Source organism: Anguilla rostrata, chromosome 9 (genome assembly GCF_018555375.3).
Source record: "Anguilla rostrata isolate EN2019 chromosome 9, ASM1855537v3, whole genome shotgun sequence".
Lineage (NCBI taxonomy): Eukaryota > Metazoa > Chordata > Actinopteri > Anguilliformes > Anguillidae > Anguilla > Anguilla rostrata.
The window spans coordinates 39731898-39746545 of record NC_057941.1 but is presented as its reverse complement, the minus strand read 5'-3'; the positions used below and the strand labels follow the sequence as shown (position 1 = coordinate 39746545).

The 14648-nt window shown below is 44.0% G+C and overlaps 1 protein-coding gene across 3 annotated transcripts in view; it reads right to left on the bottom strand.

Moving 5' to 3' along the window:
- The window catches only part of LOC135263748 (contactin-5-like), a 382506-nt gene that overhangs the window by 15769 nt on the left and 352089 nt on the right, over positions 1–14648 (bottom strand). The gene's annotated exons all lie outside the window — the stretch shown is intronic.

Genomic DNA, 14648 nt, shown 5'->3' with positions numbered 1-14648 from the left:
TGCCTTGGTTTTTAAAATAAAATGTTTCTCAGTAACCCCTGAGTCTGAATATGCTGAATAAAACATCCGCAGAGACTGATATTTTTATGACTTTAAACATGATTGCCATGGAATTTTATGATTTTCTTTTGTTTATCACTACAGCAGAATAAGGTATTAAATGACAGTGAAGGACCGGGAAAGGGTTCCCCCTCCCCCCTCACATTTGCAGTAGGGGGTGTCAGATTAAATGATGTAGTATTCTTTTACCAATTCTGAAAATTATACTCCTCTAGTCATGACCATGAGCACATTTTAAAAATGTGATTATTCCACACAAACCAGAGCAAGTGTTTAAACGCTACAAGTTTAGTCGTCACAGTAGCAATATTCTTGGTAACAGCAAATGCAAAAAAAAACAAATAAATAAATTCAAACAGGTTAGCATGAATTATCAGGAATATACATATATATGTATGTCAAATTAAAGGAAAAACCTGAATAAATGGGTGGTGAAACATAACAAATTCAGATGCTTCCCTACGGGTGTACTGGATGATACAATTATGCAATTAACATCCTTTAATGCTCTGTGGCATGTATAAAAATGCAGAGCAGGCCCAGTTAACCACAATTTTGGATCAATATGGCAATAGAAAAAGACCTAAGTGACTTTGAAAGAGAGTTCATTATTGGGGCACGGATGACAGGAGCTTCAGTCACAGAGACTGCTAAACTGGCTAGTGCTTCAATAGGAACAATGACTGAAGTGACATTTAGATCTATGAGAAACACATCAATAGAAAGTGTTGGAAGTAGTGGTCGAAAGCGCACATTCGATGACCATGATGCTTGTGCATTAGCGGAATATGTCAGGAAAAAAAGTAGAGCAGCTCTTCCTCCGGTGACTGAGAATGTCAACGCAAGATATGATTAGACTGATTAGACAGCAAGAACAGTTTGTCAACAACTACATAGAGATAGATATTATAGAAGGGTTTCAGTGCATAAATTCCTCCTTAAAAAGACGAATGCACATCTGAGACCTTTTCCTTTAATTTGTCATATATACACATACTGTATACCAATTTCCTAATTTCTAACATTTTACATGATTGTGAAATAGACCCCATTGGTGCATAGCAAGGTCTGCTGTACGTCAGTATGTCAACAGACTTAAAAGAAGCACTGACTGCCACAAAAGACTGCATTATAAGTCTTCAAATAACCACTGCCTTCCAGCTGGAATTGAGAAAAGCTGTTTAAAAAAAAAAAAAAATGAAAGCCTTTAGTTTCTCTGAAGCCATGCTACACTTTTCATTGTGCATGTTCAGGGCCTGACCAGGATGAGAAATGAAACTACACATCTCAGATGGATAGCTAACATTTTGTAATTGGAATTATGCCATTCAAACAGGACATACATACAGGTAAAGATGGTTTGTGACCTTTACTTCTGGCCAGATGGCCACAAATACGCAGTAATGCGGGAGATGAATGATGAGAATGTGTTATCTGTACACTGTTACCATGAGTGCTGTTTCCACAGGATGAACCAGGATTCTTTTCAGTCTGAGCAAAGCCAGCGTGTTGCAGCACTTTGAAAGCCTGGCCCAATGTGAACCTGACTTAAATAAGTGTGTCAGTTCAGTAGACACACCCTGGTTTGAGGTATCATCACTGTTCTGTTAGGAAAAGATGCAATTGATGTCCGGGTTGGATCAGGCTTATGCAGTGTACCGTATGTCGTAATGTTAATGTTCCTGTTTTACAGCTACCATAGGCCTACTTTAGCAAGGTGTGACCAGAATTTAGCTTATAATATGCAATTTGGGCTTGTTTGTTTTTCCAAAATTCCCTTGAAAAAATTTATTTTTTGGCTTGCTTTGCTTAAAATCTGGTTGCTTGTTTGGTAACAAGCGATCTGTTTTCTTTTTTTTACATTTATGGTTACTGCTGTTTAAGGACACTAGCTAGCTTATTAATTGAGCGATTAATTTAACTATTCGACCCCCAGGTCCGCAATCACTCTACTTCCCGCTTATTCTGACTTGTTTATGATGGTGAGGTTCAGTAGCAACACCAGGATTTCAATTTTAGATGGGGAAAAATAATTTTGGTTGGGCCGGTTAATTGCAGAAATTGTTTGCACACCCCATGTCCTTTCTTTCACTAATTTACAGCAGGTGTTATGGCTCTGTCATGCCAAAAATGCACCATTTGTCATTATTGTGCTGTTTAGGTCATAAACATCGGATCAGCATTCTAAATCGTTATTGACATCTGCATTCTACACGGTTGGAAGCTGACATGTTCCTACAGCAATATAGAACACTGGGTGAAGAGGACCGGTTTCTGAGCAACGTCACAGCTGAAGTGTGCATGCAACCCTGGGACAGCATATTCAATATTTAACAAAATAAAACATCTATACCAGCTTGTGATTGCAGAAGCTGAAATGGATAAGGACACTTGTTTTACATAGAATACCTTTGAAACACATGACATTGAAACACTGAACTAAGAATTTCAATTTTATGAAACGTTAAACTATGGTGTTAGCTCCTCATCCAAGGTATGGAAATCCATCAGTGCCAAAACAAATTAATCATGATGGGACAACTTTTTAAAGAGGTTTTGCCAATGATATCTTGTCATACATAGCCGCCCAATTGAATGAAGACATGATTTTGCTACAACCAAAAATATACAGTAGATATTTTGAAGCAATTTGGTAAATGGCTAGCAACTATGCATGACCAAAGATCAAATTGAATTGTAATACAAAGTTACATGAGTGAAAGCGGACCTAGCATAACACTGGCTTGCTCTTATGAATGAATGTGGGATTCCCAGTTGGCTAGCTAACTCATTTAAAGGCACTTGAATCTGTTTGAGAGTTTTCCATGTGATTAAATATTTTCCTTTGGAAGCTATTTGCTTTTTAAGATTTTATATATACATAGACTACTGGTGGATCTTGTCATTGCTGGGCTGCATGCCTGTGTAGCAAACTACTATCACTCGAAAGTGTTCATCCTCAGGGAATGAATGAAAGGAAAAATAGGCTTGTTTCCTCTTGTGATGCAGTGGGTTCTGAAATTCGCCTTTTTCCATGAATAACTAAACACAACTAAGCTACAGGACGTAAGTTCCCTCTACATCTGGTTTACATACCCAGAAATGTGAAACAGGCAGATGGTAGCCTCATAAAATGTTATCTTTTAATTTTTTTTTTTAGAAATCAAGAGGACATTTTTTCAATCTTTATTGTGCATTTAAATGTCACTGGAAATAATTGAAAACAAAAGTTTAAAACTGTTCTCCCGACTGTTATTTTAGCATGAACCAGTGGTAAGAGTGGGTGGGGCCCAGGCCCATTAGGCCCACACACAGTGCCATGGCTGGTGAGGTTGTATGCTTATTTGTCTCCCGAAAGCTGGTAATCCTGGGTACCACAGTAGCCTATTTGCATTTGCAAAACCATGTAAAAGTTTGTCTAGACCTCACATTTTCCTTTTGATGGCTGCTGGACCACTTCATGCTCTCATATTTTCTCTGAGGCATCCTTTCTGTCACTCGCATAGTTTAAACTATCTTACCTACAACTGCCACCCACCTTGCATGGTACTTCACGCTCAAAATTTAAAGAGCCCAACCCGAACTACGCCCGACATAAAATTACAGAATTAGGACCCGAGCCGACCCTAACTGTCGAGCTCTGGTCGGGTTTTACCAGCACGGGAAAATGACAAGCTCTAATCTGGACTCCTCCTCCAACACACATGGTCACGCGCGCAGATGCGCGCGCACACACACACACACACACACACACTCACACAACACCTGCAACACATCTAGCTATTGGACACGGTTAAAATGTATTAGGCAAGAGAGGAATTGAATTAAAATGTGTGCAGCCAGCACTAAGTCCCAACAAATTTAATAAATGAGGAACACCTGTACTCACTCCAATTCCTGGCAGCAAACACCCCACCTTTTGCCATGCTGCAAATCCAAACGACTGGAACACACTTTGGAAAAACAGCCCTCAAATTGCGTCACTCAAATTAAAGAATTACCATGCCCTCTGAAGGAGAGGCACTACTGTAGAAGGAGGTGTGGTTTACTTCTAACACCACCTGGAGGAATTGGCTCAAGCTATAATTAGCCTACAGTAATGTTCCTCGGATACAAATTAGACCGCATTGCACTTTGATAATGGGAGATTGTTTGTGGAGCCCGATAAAGCAGTAGCACAGGGAGGGAAATACATGCTTCCTTGAATGATTGGAAGTGTATTTCAATTCAGTCAATTCAGGAACTGAATTGTGACTCAGGGAATGAAGTAAAACAAACAGCCACAAAAGTCTATGAAGATTTTCAAGAAGTGAACTGAATTTCATAACCCGATTTGACTGACTCTGTTTCTGTGATTCATTCCTGAATGAGACAGGGAGCAGAGCTGGGTATATAAGCACTCCTGGGGAGTTACAAATGAAGACTTAAAAAGATTAGATTATATTTCTGAAGAATTTGTTCAGAATTCTGTTGTAAATACAGAAACTATTTCCTTTAAGATGGTCAGTAATCTTAAGGAATTTCACTGGTGTCTAAAGTATTACACACAAATGATTTGACCCAGGTGTCACAGAGAGCGTGTGTAACAATTGTTGAGAGGTGTGTGGAAACCACTCCCCCTGAGAGCAGTTGGACCCATAGACATGCATATATAATTAAACAGGAATGCCTGCCTTCAGCTAACCGAAGCTTGTGAAGCCCCGGAAGTAAGCCTGTACTGCGCTGTACTGTACTGGTTGAGTGTAAAACATTAAAGCTCCCATTAATAGGCGGCAAAATATGTAAGGTTTAATAAATAATTTACCTGGACCAAAACAACCATTGTTTCACAAACTCCAATACATTATGAAATTTATGATCACAAAAAACTGACTGACGAGGCTTTCTCTGGTTGTTAAATCACCTTGGTTTTCTACACAAAAGTCAATGGGCAGCAAGCTCATTTGCACTCAACATGCACAGTAAATGCTACTTCCCTTTACTTCCAAGTTTTCACCGCCTGGCCCCTCCTACCCTCTCCAGTTCCAATGTACGCCCTATGGTTGGACCACTGGACTCAGAGAGAGCAGTTTCAACATTCCGCTTTTCCATTTCCTTTTTTCATCCTCTGGTGAAAAACAGCCTCTCTCGTCACTGGCGCTAATGAGATAGACGGATGGGAGAATCAGTTCTGTTGCAGTTGTCTAGTTTAATAAGCAGGCGCAGTTCTCGCCTGGTCTGCCTGCCAAACTTAGCTCTCCTTCCTCAGCTGTCCCCTTCCATATTCATCCCCATTGATCAAAGATTTACAGGTGATTTATTTACCTAATGGGTTTTGTTTGGTTCGCATGTCTCTCTGTGTGTGTGTGTGTGTGTGTGTGAGAGAGGGTGTAGGTGTGTGTGTGTGTGTGTGTGTGTGTGTGCATGTGTTTGTGTGTTTGCGTATATGTGTGTGTGCATGTGTGCGTCTGTCTGTCTGTCTACATTTGCACGTGTTACAACATGTTAGTATATACACATTATCTCCATGCTACATATATTCCTTGCCATCAAAATTTTGAATCCTTGCCATTCGCTCTGTACGTTAATGAATTGTCAGCCACTGGATGTTTGGAGGAACAGTGAGATAGAGCACTAGCATTTCAGTCTCAAAGTTACTGGAGCATGTTAAGAACAGTAGTTAGGGCTGTAAACCTTCTAATCAATCACTGCATTGCTGCTTGATTGCCAGCCCTTCCTCACCCATGTTCATTTATTATTACCAGTTTCTGTCATGGACTTTGCAATTAATCATCATTTGGGAAGATAATTGACTTATCAGGGAGTGCTAATGACTGAATTTACAGAAGCAGTCTATGAAAATATGAGGAAATTAGTGTCAGTGCAAGTAACAAAAAAACCTAAATGTTTGTTAAGGTTCATATTTAACTTGCACGCACTACTAAAAATGAATTTCACAGTTCTGTTCAAATTATGAAAGCTTATATAGGAATTATACATTACAACTGGTTAAACAACTGTGGTTTAACAGTTCTGGTTAGATCATATAAGCTTACATAGATGTTTTACACATACTGACACATGCGCAGGACCACATGGTATCCAACTGACGGCATACCAGGAGAAAGGCACGGCGACTAATCGTAAACCTTAAAAACTTATAAAGACTGCAAGCTTTCTTTCTCATTAAACTTGTGAGGGCGGGGAAGGGTGAAGACCAGACGCGACCAAACAGGGGATCTATAAGTTACCAAAGGGCACTCCAGTAACCACTGAGTCTCGTGAGAGACGAAATAAGGGGGTGCTATACTCCTAGGGGACGTATCCCAAATAATGAATAATAAACCCCTAAACGGGTAACTGAGGAAGAAGGAGTATAAGGAAAATAAAGGAATAGGGAAAAGAGAAATGAAAAATAAACAACTTCGAACCGAAGCTGAGAAAAAGAAATGTCTTTTCAAAAACAAAACAGAAGAAGTTCTGAGGCCAACTAAAACCAGGGGGGAAAACTGGTTAGTAAAGGGCAGAAAGGTTTGTGCCCCAACGGTGACACAATAACCCCTTAAAACCGCCGGCCTCAGAATCTGGACCTATACCGTCCTAATACCTTTTTCCAAAAAACAAACAAACTGAAGTCAGAATTCTTTTTTAAATCTCTTTTTCTTAAATTCCTTTTACCTTGCTCAGGAATACGACAGGGAACTGGCTAGAGCAAAACACGTTACACTCAAGCACCATTCCACTGCCTACTGACGCTTTAAATACCCAGCCACAGGTGTGGCTGGTAATCAGCGGAAGGTGTGAGCAACCCCCAGGTGAAACCGATCAGAGGTAACCCTGCAGGAATGCATGGAATGTTCAAGCAGGAACAATCCTCCCACAGGAACCAAAAATAACGATTAGCGAGTGGCTAATCTGCAAGCTCGAACTAATCGTCCCCACACACCAAAATAACGATTAGCCGAGTGGCTAATCGGAATGCTAACCACTGAGCCGGTGCAGGCACAGAAAAATGATCTACCTGCACAGAAACCGTGACAGTACCCCCCCTCTAAGGGCCGGCCCCAGACGGGCCCTCGGACCCACGAGAGCGGAAATCCCGGATCAGTTCAGGATCCAATATGTCCCTAGAGGGAACCCAACAACGCTCCTCCGGACCATAACCCTCCCAGTCAATGAGAAATTGTACCCTACGGCCCACACGCCTCTCGGCCAGAATGCGACGCACCGTATAAACTGGTTCCCCATCCACGAGTCTAGGCGGAGGTGGGGGTTTGTCCACAGGAGCCAACGCGCTTACTAGAACTGGCTTAAGACGAGAGACATGAAAGGTAGGGTGAATTCTCATGGACCGGGGCAGCTGTAGGCGAACTGTGACCGGGTTAATTCTCCGAAGGATCTTAAATGGACCAATGAAACGAGGAGCGAGTTTACGAGACTCCACTCGTAGAGGAGATCACGAGTAGAAAGCCAGACACGCTGACCCACCCGATAGGAGGGCGCCGGTCTGCGGTGTCTATCGGCAAGCCTCTTTTGACTGGCTGACGAGCGTAGAAGTGAAGTACGAACTCTCCTCCAGGTGGACCGACACCGCTTGACAAATGTCTCTGCGGAGGGCACCTCGATGTTCTTCTCCAATTCAGGGAAGAGTGGAGGTTGATAACCACATTGGGCCTCAAACGGTGAGGTGCCCGTCGACGCGTTACGTAGCGTATTGTGCGCGTACTCTGCCCACACGAGTTGACGGCTCCAGGAGGTAGGATTGGAAGAGACCAGACAGCGGAGAGTGTTTTCCAACGTCTGATTTGTGCGTTCCGTCTGTCCATTGGTCTCGGGTGAAACCCTGATGAGAGACTGACCGACGCCCCCAGAAGTGAACAGAATGCTCGCCAAAAACGCGCGGTAAACTGCGGGCCACGATCCGATACTACGTCTTGAGGTAACCCGTGTAATCGGAAGACGTGGTTAATAACTAACCGGGCGGTCTCCAAAGCCGACGGAAGTTTAGGCAACGCTATAAAATGAGCCGCTTTCGAGAATCTATCCACAACGACTAAGATGGCAGTGTTGCCATCAGAGGGTGGCAGCCCAGTGATAAAGTCCAGCGCTACGTGACTCCAAGGGCGACTAGGAACGGGCAATGGACGTAAAAGACCCGACGGTGGAATGCGAGAACCCTTGTTCCGAGCGCAAACCGAGCAGGCCGAAACATACTCCCGCACATCCCTCTCCATGCCAGGCCACCAAAATCGCCGGGATAAAAAATCCTTGAATCTGTGGACACCCGGATGACAAGTCAGATGCGTGGAATGTCCCCAACGCAACACCTGGGCGCGTACCCTAGCAGGGACAAAGAGACAGTTAGGCGGACCTCCACCCGGATCCGGCTCAGACCTTTGAGCCTTCCGGACCACTGACTCAATCCTCCACATAGCAGGAGCTACAATCAGAGTGGAGGGAACAATGGGTTCTGGGGAGCGGTTGTCATCTGATTGGTCATAGATTCTAGACAGGGCATCAGGTTTGATATTTTTTGAACCCGGACGATAAGTAAGGATAAAATTAAATCGGGCAAAAAACAGAGACCAGCGACCCTGCCGTGAATTCCGTCTCTTAGCGCTCTGAATAAACTCTAGGTTTTTATGATCTGTCCAGACCGTGAAAGGATGTTCCGCCCCCTCCAGCCAATGCCGCCACTCCTCCAGAGCCAGCTTGACTGCCAAAAGTTCACGATCCCCGACGTCATAATTCCTCTCCGCTGGGGAAAGGGATCGCGAGAAATATGCACACGGGTGCACCTTGTTATCTAAAGGGGATCGTTGAGATAAAATGGCTCCCGCGCCAAGCTCAGAGGCATCCACCTCCACCACGAAAGGAAGTGCCGGGTTAGGCGTGATGAGAATGGGCTCAGAACAGAACATAGACTTTAAAACCCGGAAAGCCTCGTCGGCTTTGGGTGTCCAAGAAAAATGAACACTGGCCTCCTTTTTGGTCAGCACAGTGATCGGTGCGGCTACTGCACTAAAATTGCGAATGAAACGCCTGTAAAAGTTGGCGAATCCCAAAAACCGCTGCACCTGTTTAACCGATGTGGGTGGGGGCCAATTCTTAACCGCAGAGATTTTATCAGGGTCCATTTTAATAGTACCCTCAGAAATGATAAACCCCAAAAAAGAGACAGATTTGGCATGGAATAGGCATTTCTCTGCCTTCACGAACAGTTTAGCCTCCAAAAGGCATTTCAAAACCTGCCTGACATGACTGACATGCTCAGCAGGAGTGTTGGAAAAGATTAAAATGTCATCTAAATAGACAAACACAAATCTCTCCAACATCTCCCTAAGAACGTCATTAACTAAGGCTTGAAATACCGCCGGGGCGTTCGTGAGGCCGAAAGGCATAACTAAATATTCAAAATGCCCGTTATGCGTGTTAAATGCCGTTTTCCACTCGTCCCCCTCTCGTATTCGCACTAAATTATAGGCATTCCGAAGGTCAAGTTTGGTGAATATAGTCGCCCCCTGGAGACGTTCAAAAGCCGAATTCATAAGGGGTAAGGGGTAGCGGTTCTTGACCGTGATATTATTAAGACCTCTGTAATCTATACAGGGTCGCAGACTCCCATCCTTTTTCTTACACAAAAAAACCCTGCCCCCGCCGGCGAAGTGGAGGGTCGAATAAAACCATTGGCCAGGGACTCTTGAATATATTCCCTCATAGCCTCGCTCTCGGGAATCGATAAAGAATATAAGGAACCCCTTGGTGGAACCGAACCAGGAAACAATTCGATAGCGCAATCATACGTTCTGTGCGGAGGTAAAGTAGTGGCCTCTTGCTTGCTAAATACCTGCGCAAGATCTACATAATCATTGGGACATTGACTGGTAATGGAATAGTGACCGTACCCACTGTAACCAGATCCTCCATACTGGCGGAATAAGGATATTCCATTTCATCTTCCGTATCTTGTTCGCTATGGCTTTTAAAGAACCCCCCTCACCCGAGAATTCCTCTGTGGCGTAATCGCAAGGAGAGAAAGAGTCAAAACACGGATCCCAGACTAGGCTCTCCTCCCTACCTGAAGAGGGCGATGCCGCAAACTGACTGATGGGAGTAACGGTCTCCTCATCACAGTAATCAAAACTGGGCTGGGAACTAGAACCAACCCCAGGAGCCTGCGTAGTCTCCTGCTGACAGTGAGACATGCATTCCAAACCCCACTGAAGGATGGCCTCCCCAGTCCCGCCCCAGTTGATGTAAGGTTTATGCCTAACCAACCAGGAATGCCCCAACACAAGGGGAAAGGTAGGCGATTCCACCAAAAAAAATCTGATATGCTCCACATGTTGACCAAAAGGGACGCGCATCTGAATAAAAGCGGTGGTTCTTTCCACTAGGCCTGTGCCTAATGGACGACCATCAAGCGCAGTAATCACCCGAGGCTGTGGCAATAGACGCACAGGTAATCCGCGTTTCTTTGCCCATTTTGTGTCCATAAAACAATCCACTGCGCCTGAATCTAAAAATGCGTTAGTGTTAATGATCTTTTTATTCCAGGAGAGTTCAACGGGGATACAGGTGCGAAAGACTGATAACTCATGTCTCGCCGGTGGCTTACGCTTCACCGACGAGACTGATCTTTTGCTGCTAGCACTGGACAACTCTTTATGCGGTGCCCTATCTGTTTGCAATAGTTGCATCTCTTGGTTCTTGATCGAAAATCAGCATCCCTGCGAACGTCCACACTGTCCACCTGCATAGGTTCTGACCTGATTCCTGAGTCTTGGGAACGAGTGGAGAAAATGGGCGTACCCAAGAGAGGTGCGATGTAAGGAGTCGTTCGACCTCTCCTTTCATCCTTCTCTCTCTCTCGTTCCCTAACCCGGTGATCAATGCGGATAGCTCTCGCAACCAATGCCTCGAAAGTAGCGGGTGGCTCACTCGCAGCCAGTGCATCCCTGACCGGATCTGACAGGGCATTGGTGAATAGTGTCATAAGTGGTAGTTCGGGCCAGCCTGATTCGCCGGCTAACGATCGGAATGCTATCGAGAATTCTGCAACACTATTCCTTCCCTGCCGAAGACGGGTTAACCTAGTGGCCGCCTCGCTGCCCGTAACATCGTGGTCAAACACCCTTTCCATCTCCTCAATGAGGCGGTCTGAACTTGTCATTATGGGTGAGTTTGAACGAAAAAGTGGGTCAGCCCAGGCCAGGGCTTGGCCCTTAAGGAGACTAACAATAAATGCCACCCTTGATTCGTCCGTAGCATATCGTGAAGGGTGAGCTCGAAACTGTATAAAACATTGCGTTATGAACCCCCGGCATTTGCCGGATTCACCTTCGAACGGAGCAGGGAGCTGAAGTTTAGGTTCCTGATTACTCGAGAGTGCTGGTGTGTATGTCTGGGGAGGAAAGGATTGTGCTTGAGTACTGGGAGCGCGAGCATCGAGTCTCCGAAGAAACTCAGTTTGGAAACGCCTTGTCTCCTCGCGTTCAAGACGTCGCTCCTCCTCTACCCGGACCCGGTGTTCCTCGAAACCTCGCCTAAACTCCTCAGAAGCCACCTGCTGGCGACCCATAATCTCTAGCAGGCCGGTCAGTGTAGCTTCCTGGCGGCGTGACGCCTCCTCTTGTAGGGCCAAACGCTCGCACAGCTCTGCCTGTTGTGTAGTGGTGTTCACTTGTTGACTGTGCAACATTTGTAGCCCCTCTGTATGGGCCGTCAGGATGGCTTGTTGAGCCGTAACAGCCTGATCCAGGCCGATGGTCGCTGGTACTTCCATTTGGCTTGAGTGTTCTGTGAGGGCGGGGAAGGGTGAAGACCAGACGCGACCAAACAGGGGATCTATAAGTTACCAAAGGGCACTCCAGTAACCACTGAGTCTCGTGAGAGACGAAATAAGGGGGTGCTATACTCCTAGGGGACGTATCCCAAATAATGAATAATAAACCCCTAAACGGGTAACTGAGGAAGAAGGAGTATAAGGAAAATAAAGGAATAGGGAAAAGAGAAATGAAAAATAAACAACTTCGAACCGAAGCTGAGAAAAAGAAATGTCTTTTCAAAAACAAAACAGAAGAAGTTCTGAGGCCAACTAAAACCAGGGGGGAAAACTGGTTAGTAAAGGGCAGAAAGGTTTGTGCCCCAACGGTGACACAATAACCCTTAAAACCGCCGGCCTCAGAATCTGGACCTATACCGTCCTAATACCTTTTTCCAAAAAACAAACAAACTGAAGTCAGAATTCTTTTTTAAATCTCTTTTTCTTAAATTCCTTTTACCTTGCTCAGGAATACGACAGGGAACTGGCTAGCGCAAAACACGTTACACTCAAGCACCATTCCACTGCCTACTGACGCTTTAAATACCCAGCCACAGGTGTGGCTGGTAATCAGCGGAAGGTGTGAGCAACCCCCAGGTGAAACCGATCAGAGGTAACCCTGCAGGAATGCATGGAATGTTCAAGCAGGAACAATCCTCCCACAGGAACCAAAAATAACGATTAGCCGAGTGGCTAATCTGCAAGCTCGAACTAATCGTCCCCACACACCAAAATAACGATTAGCCGAGTGGCTAATCGGAATGCTAACCACTGAGCCGGTGCAGGCACAGAAAAATGATCTACCTGCACAGAAACCGTGACAAAACTGCTGCTGTATTGGTTCTGCACTAGGCCTCGCAGAAGCTGTTCTTGTAACCAAACTGTACGAAAAGACATGGAAGTCCATTAAAATGAACATTATACATATAGTGCTTTGTCTTGTTTATAATGAACAACACATCAACAATGCCAGCAGTCACCCCATCTGGAACTATATTTTTTCCCTAATAATGTCACTGCTGAGGTAAAATTAACTTCAGATGACAGTTATTTTACCCAGTGACAGTTGGGTCTCCAGACATAATAACTTGAAAAAAGAAAAAAAACAGCTGCATCTGTTCCCAGCTCCCCAGATAATAGTGTCTTTAACTGCCCTCGTTTGAAAAACACCCACCATTACGCATTCACTGGTCGCTTCTTTTCCATGATATTCCCATCATGGCTTGCGATGCTAACGAGAATCTTGTCAAATGTTTTTGTGGCGATATCCATTTTTCCATGCCGGCAGATTGATGGTACTATACACAGACATCGTAAAGGGTGAGATTATCAACGGATGTTCTTCCTGACCTTTTATGGGATTAAATGAAGGCTGCCAGTTACAATAACACAGCCTCCTGTGGGAGGGAGAACACAATGAAATGAACTGGCACTAGTATACAACTTCAGTGTGTACAGTTTTGATTTTTTAAATGTACAGTTGCATTAGGCAGTACACTGCCCTTCAAAGTAATTTACTCCTTTGACAAAGATTGCATAAAATAAACAATACATATGGGAAATCTATCTTCAAAAAAGGGGATTTTTTGTATACAACTGTTGAGAAAAATAATTTGTTGAACAAGTAACATCATTCCTCAAAAATATATATGACAGTTATTCACACCTTGTTTTCAGAATTTTGTTCATGCTCCATTTGCAGGGATAACACTTCTGAGTCATCTTCAATACTGAGATTAGTGAACATACTGGGAGATCTTTAACCATTCCTCCATACATAATCTATCTTTTAGATCCTTTGGTCTATGTTTGTGAAATGCCCTTCAACTCAAACCACTCATTTTTGAATAACTTCTTGTCTAGAGGTAGAAAACAAGTCTGCAAAACAGTAATTTTGTGGTCAATTTGTCATTTCTTGGTTGATTTTGAAGTATGCTTGGGATCACTGTGCCTCTTTGTAACCAAGTCCGAACTTCAAATCCAGACAGAGGAAACCAATTTTTGGCCCAAACATTTTGATATTTGCGGGAGTCCATGATTCCATTGACCTTAGCAAGAGTCCTAGGACCAGTAGGCCCTAAAATCCCCACCACAAATCCACCACCATTATTTCACTGTTGATATGATGTTTTTTTCAATGTAAGTGTCTAATGCCTGGCATGACCAAAAAGCTTAATTTTAATATAAAGCCCCGGTTAACATGAAGAATGTGAATAATAAATATGTGAAAATTCTTCTAGGCTGAATAGGTTCAGATTCCATTGATAAAACTATTTGTGAGCTGTGAATACAAGCCTCGGGCTTCAATCTGCTTGTTGCAAAATATTTGTGGGGGGAAAGCATAGATGGCGTGGTTGGAGTATGGGGGAGTATTGTTTACATCTGTGTTTTTGGAAAGACGACTTTGTTTGGCTGGAGTTTTGACCCTGGACTGTTTGAAAACAGGTCACTGGACATTGAACTATTCATGGACTTGGAGAATTGGATTGTGATTTGGTTGCACAGTAAATAGCGAGGACCTTTGCTTCAAGTTTAGTTAATGCCCATATAATGGTAAATGGTAAATGGACTGCATTTATATAGCGCTTTTATCCAAAGCGCTTTACAATTGATGCCTCTCATTCGCCAGAGCAGTTAGGGGTTAGGTGTCTTGCTCAAGGACACTTCGACACGCCCAGAGCGGGGTTTGAACCGGCAACCCTCCGACTGCCAGACAATTGGTCTTACCTCCTGAGCTATGTCGCCCCACTATGTCGCCCATATAGGGCCCATTAGGTATATGCAT